This window comes from Leptinotarsa decemlineata, unplaced genomic scaffold (genome assembly GCF_025532065.1).
Source record: "Leptinotarsa decemlineata unplaced genomic scaffold, Ldec_3_MD MMD2_tig00078346_RagTag_RagTag, whole genome shotgun sequence".
In the NCBI taxonomy this organism is placed as follows: domain Eukaryota; kingdom Metazoa; phylum Arthropoda; class Insecta; order Coleoptera; family Chrysomelidae; genus Leptinotarsa; species Leptinotarsa decemlineata.
In genome coordinates, this window is record NW_027412724.1 from 4,665,567 (window position 1) to 4,671,881 (window position 6,315).

The 6,315-nt window shown below is 33.1% G+C and overlaps 1 protein-coding gene across 2 annotated transcripts in view; it reads right to left on the minus strand.

Moving 5' to 3' along the window:
- Positions 1 to 6,315, minus strand: part of LOC111504827 (uncharacterized) — a 116,672-nt gene that overhangs the window by 2,751 nt on the left and 107,606 nt on the right. The gene's annotated exons all lie outside the window — the stretch shown is intronic.

The window sequence follows — 6,315 nt, forward strand, 5'->3', positions numbered from 1 at the left end:
AAATACACTCGTCAGAAAAATTCAAAGCCATGGTTCAATAATCACTTAGCAGAATTGATTAAAGAACGTAATGAATTCTTTAATAGAAAAAAAGAAATTCCATGATTCAGAATATTTTTTTGAAAATATAACTTTTTGAATAAATCATTTAAAAAAACTATTCGAGATAAAAAAAATAAATATTACCAGAAGCAATTCAGCAAATCAACCCCAAAATTGATGTGGAAAGGTTATTCTTTACTGAATAATTCAACTAATAAAAATGAAAAAATTAAAAGTTTAAATCTGAACGGTATGAATATTGATGATCCGCTTGAAATCTGTGAAGCAGTTAATTATCATTTCGTTAGAATAGGTAATGAACCAACAAATACTAACTCTAATGCAACAAGAATATCTAATGACTTTTCGATTGTTTCATCTATGTTTTTTGAACCTTGTATACCTTGTTGTAGATCTGAAATAGAATATATTATTGATCAACTCAATCCTAACAAAGCATGTAGATTTGATGAAATTTCTCTAAAAACTGTGAAAGCACTTAAAGGTGAAGTGATTCCAATTTCATTTTATATTATTTTGAAATACTTCGAAAGTAGAATAGTAAAAAAAAAAGAAAATTGCAAAGGTTTCACCCATATATAAAAGTGAAAAAAAAACGATTTGAACAATAATTATCGACCAATTTCTGTGCTTCCCGTTTTTGCAAAAATCTTAGAGAAACTGATATATATGAGGCTTATGAACTATCTGGAAAACAATAACCTTTTATTTAAAAGTCAATACGGTTTTCGCAGATCTAGCGACAGAGACAGCGGTAATGGATGTAGTGTCACAAATCCAAATGGAAATTTATAAAAATAAGAAATGTTATCTCTTGTCCCTCGATTTGTGCAAAGCTTTTGATTCAGTTGACCATAGTAGAATTGTTGAAAAAATTATTCAATATTGGAATCAGAAGCAATATTCTAGAATGGTTTCAGAACTATTTGTATGATAGAAGACAATATGTTTATATAGGTAATCAAAAAAGCTCTTTTCAAAATATAACTTGTGGTGTACCCTAAGGATCCATCCTTGGTCCTGTTTTTTCCTTATGTATATTAATTCACTAGCCAATTTGAAATTGAATGGTATAATTGAACTATTTGCTGATGATACTACCATTATATATTTCTCAGACAGTTACGAAAAAATAAAAAATTATTTGAAGAATGCTTTGGCTTAATGAACATAAGTTGAGGCTTGATTTCGATAAATGTTCATATATGAATATTTTCCTAAGGCTAATTGATACTTCAAATAATTCGATTATGTTTGATCAAAATTATATTAAATATACAAAAACACCACCATTTTTAGTTTTATACATTGATGAGAAATTGTCATGGAATAAACATACTGAAAAAATTAGGAAGAAAATATCTCCTCTTATTGGATTTTTTTACAAAATTACAAACTTTATACCTTTGAAATTAAAAAAAAATATTTATTTGTCTCATTTATTCACATTTGCACTATCTTATTTCTATTTGGGGAACAATCTATAACGTAAAACCTTACAAAACAAAATAATAAGAAGCATTTACGAATTACCATATTTGGAACCAACATTGAACTTATATAAACCAAACTTTTTATTGGACTTGAATTCACTCTATAAACTCAAAATTAGCTGCTTCATTCATTCTGTAAAAAATAATAAAAATAAATCAAACTTAAATTTTATTCCAATTGGACATATTCACAATCATGCCACAAGACAAACCAAATTACTGTCACAAATTAAGATACAAACAAATTTTGGAAAAAAGTTGATATATCTTGATGGGATCATTATATATAACTAGTTGTTGCCCGCGGCTTCGCCCGCTTAGAATTTGGTAGTTGTAGTACTAATTAGTACTATGTTGCTGTATCGCTGCTGTTCCAATGTTTTGACAGAATCAGAATCAACGAACTTAGGCGTGCGCAGCATTATAGAACAGTGCTTCAAAAAAATTGTTCTACAGCGCCATCTAGTGGCGAGTTACAGAAAAACTGATAGCCTAAAAACCTTCTCTATGAAAAATTACTTATACATGTCAAGTTTCATCACGATCGGTTGAGCGATGTAGAAGTTTATCACTTACCATTTTTATACAGGGTGTCCCTGGACTTCCTCTTTTCCTCTCGGGAATGTATAGATGGGGTCAAAATATCACCAGTACTTCATATAACTTTTTTTCCTAAAAGTCTTCGTAACCAAGTTACGGGCCCTCGAAGTTACAAAATGAAAAATGTTTTTCTTTGATAACTTTTCAAGTGAATATTCAAAATCATCCAAATTTTGGTAATTGACTAAACAAATGAATTCTGTCGATGAGCTTTCATGCAGGAGTCAGTTGTTTTGCTACAAAGTCAGGAACGGACTACCCCCGATGGTCCACACCCCAAAACTTTGAAATGACAGATATTTTTCAATATTTTTCAACAAAATAAGGTTACTTGGACAATTTTATGAATAAAAGTACTCGTGTGGAAAGTCGATCGGAGCAACGAGTCTTGATAAAAATGTAGTTCTACTCGACGACATCAAACCCGCTCGTCCACCATTATTTGAAATGAATAATTATCAAAGCAGAAATAATAATGATAACGTTAATTCAACAACATTTATAACAGGAATAATACAAAGTATGCTAAAATGAAGTCGTAAACAAAAAGTACAGTACCTATATGGAAGTTTAAGTTACAATTGTGATAGCAGATATTTTTTCAAAAGAAATATCAAGTTCTGTAGATTCGTGGTGTTTTTAAACTAACAAGCTACTCTACTATGAAATATCGAATTCATTCCATATTTTGTATGTACATAATACGTGTGGAATAATCACGTTTCGTGTTGATCAGTTATCTGAATCTCATGAAACTCAACATTCGAATGTTTCAAATTCTTCTTCACAGCTAAACTGTTGAGGAGTTTCACTGATAATTATAATTTTATGGGAGAAATTCTTTAACACGAATCTAAATTTAGCTGAAAAAACGCACATCGGAAAAAATATCTACTATACTAATAAAAAGCAAACGAATGAACTACAAAAACGGCTGCACATGATCAGGTGAAAAATATCCAGGGAATAATTATGTTTCATTTCTTTCACAGATGTTGACAAAAAAACCTTTTAGAAAGTTTTGATAAAAAATGAGAAACTGGAATGCGATTTTGTTTTGTTGAGTGGTGCGTTGTCATATGACTATCATTGTATTGTCAATATTCTATAGGATATTTTGAATTTTTTTGATATGGCCGAACAGTTTACATTCAATGAATATGCAGATATGCATGTATTTTATGGACGAGCATTTTGTAATGCTGCAGAAGCTCGTCGTCTGTATTCCGAGCATTTTCCCAATCGAACGGTACCGTCAAGAGAAACATTCGAGCGTGTCGATCGCAGCTTGAGGGAGACAGGTATGTAATAATTGATAATTAATTTGAGCACGTTGTTTTATTTCGATATTATTGTAGGTACAGTTTTGCCAAAACGAGGTGGTGAGGGCGCTCCTAGGACTGTACGTACCGTTGTATTGGAGGAAAATATTTTGGAAGCCGTCGCTGATGATCCTTCAATGAGCATCAGAAATCTATCAGAACAGTTCCATACATCCAAGTCCACTATTCATAGAATAATTAGGGAACAACTGCTCCACCCATTTCATATCCAGAAGGTACATGCCATGACACCTCAAGATTTTCCAGCACGACTGGAATATGCCAATTGGTTCATGGATAGGCAAAGAGAGGATATGACTTTTATTAATCGAGTTTTATTCACTGATGAAGCAGGTTTCAGTAGAGATGGAGTTATCAACTCTCATAATCTCCATATATGGGCCGAAGAAAATCCCCATGGGATATTGCAAACCAAACACCAACGGAAATTCAACGTGAATGTTTGGGCTGGTATCATAGGAAACCATCTTGTAGGACCATTCGTTCTACAGGACCGATTGAATGGAGAACGTTATTTGGAGTTCATTCAGAACGATTTGAATGGACTTTTGGAACATGTTCCATTGCAAACCCGAAGAGATATGTGGTTTATGCATGATGGCGCTCCTCCTCATTTTAGTTTGATTGTGCGTGACCATCTGAACCATATTTTCCACAATAGATGGATTGGTAGAGGTGGGCCATATTCATGGCCATCGCGGTCTCCGGATTTAAATCCATTGGATTTCTTTCTGTGGGGGCATCTAAAAAGCCTTGTTTACGCTACACCTATTCACACAAGAGATGCATTGTTGAATAGAATAACATTACATTGTGAAGCCATACGAAACGATCCTGGAATGCTATTTCAAGTACAGAGAGGGTGTCTTCGCAGACTAAATGTATAGAGAGAGAAGCTGGTCATATCGAGCAGTTTCTGTAGCGGATTTTTCATTTCTGTTTGCTCTTGAGGCTCTTGAGTTTCGTTAGTTAATTTGCTTATAAAAATTCGTTATGAACATTTTACCTATCATTTCCATTTTCCTTAAAAACTAATATTTTCGAATAATGGTAGACATCTCAGGATAAATGTTGTTGAATTAACGTTATCATTATTATTTCTGCTCTGATAATTATTCATTTCAAATAATGGTGGACGAGCGGGTTTGATGTCGTCGAGTGAAACTACATTTTTATCAAGACTCGTTGCTCCGATCGACTTTCCACACGAGTACTTTTATTCATAAAATTGTCCAAGTAACCTTAATTTGTTGAAAAATATTGAAAAATATCTGTCATTTCAAAGTTTTGGGGTGTGGACCATCGGGGGTAGTCCGTTCCTGACTTTGTAGCAAAACAACTGACTCCTGCATGAAAGCTCATCGAAGGAATTCATTTGTTTAGTCAATTACCAGAATTTGGATGATTTTGAATATTCACTTGAAAAGTTATCAAAGAAAAACGTTTTTCATTTTGTAACTTCGAGGGCCCGTAACTTGGTTACGAAGACTTTTAGGAAAAAAAGTTATATGAAGTACTGGTGATATTTTGACCCCATCTATACATTCCCGAGAGGAAAAGAGGAAGTCCAGGGACTGTATATTAGATTCAATTCCAGAAATGAATTATTAGATTGCAATATTTAAATATCATTTGAAAAAAAAATCTAATTAGTGGAATTTCATAGTTTGCATTTTATTTCTATTACACGTTTTCAACATATACTTTCTGTAACCAATTTCATTGGTATTCTTTTTTCTAGATAAAATAGGTGTTCATTGTGAAGAATGTTATTTCTGTCATTTTATTATACTTTGTAGTTAGTTATAGTCCCTAATTATGAGCATTCATTGTTTTTTGGGACAATAAACCGAATTGAATTGTAAAAAAAAATCGATTTTCAATTATCGGAAATCATCGAGTTTATGTTGATGATATACACTACCTTGTACTGACGAGTAGCCAAACAGCCCGAAACCGGTCTGCAAGCGTGTTCCAATAGTTGCAAATCTATTGCGGCAGTAGTATCACTAACAGCATATGCAGGAATAACTTCAGTGAAGAATCCTGCACTGACACCTCTCAGATATAATCCAACGCCATTCGTGGTATCAGCCAGGGGAGTAGTTGTTTTGTGATAGGTGTACGTCCATTAACCTACACTGTAGGGAGTTGAGACTGGCCTGAACGAATAGTTCTTTTAGATTATTTGATTTATAGCCAGTCTTCAAGTATGCCCACTGACTATATGAGAGGGTAAAAATTGAAAGATTCCAAACCAAGTTACTACATGACGTTTCGATTATTAGTATTCACAATCGGGTGATAACTGTTATTACACTGTTATCACAGTTATCACCCGAAGACGATAGTGGATATTAACAATCGGAACGTCGTGTAGTAACTTGGTTTGGAATCTTTTTCAATTTTTCATTTCTTGTTAATAATTTTTTCAATTCATCTCATGTTAATAGTTCTTTTTTGTATTTTTGGTTGTTGCTTGTATTTTATTTCATAGTAATTTCAGTTTTTTTGCCTAATATAATCGTTATTTTTTAGCTAATGTCTTTTTTAATAAAAAAAAAATTACAGATTCTTTCAGGGATTTCAAATCAATTTATATCATATCAGACAATGGAAGTCCGAACTAATGAAATGCACCACGAACCATTGTCAACCACCTTCAAACAAACTTCTAACAGATTGTCTCTAGTGTGGATTCCTGGCCATACTGGCCTATAAGGCAATGAGGCTGCTGACTCCCTTGGAGGGTACTGCAAGCAGCTTCATCGGACCAGAACCTGTCATTAGCATCGCTTCAGACTTCGCCAAATAGA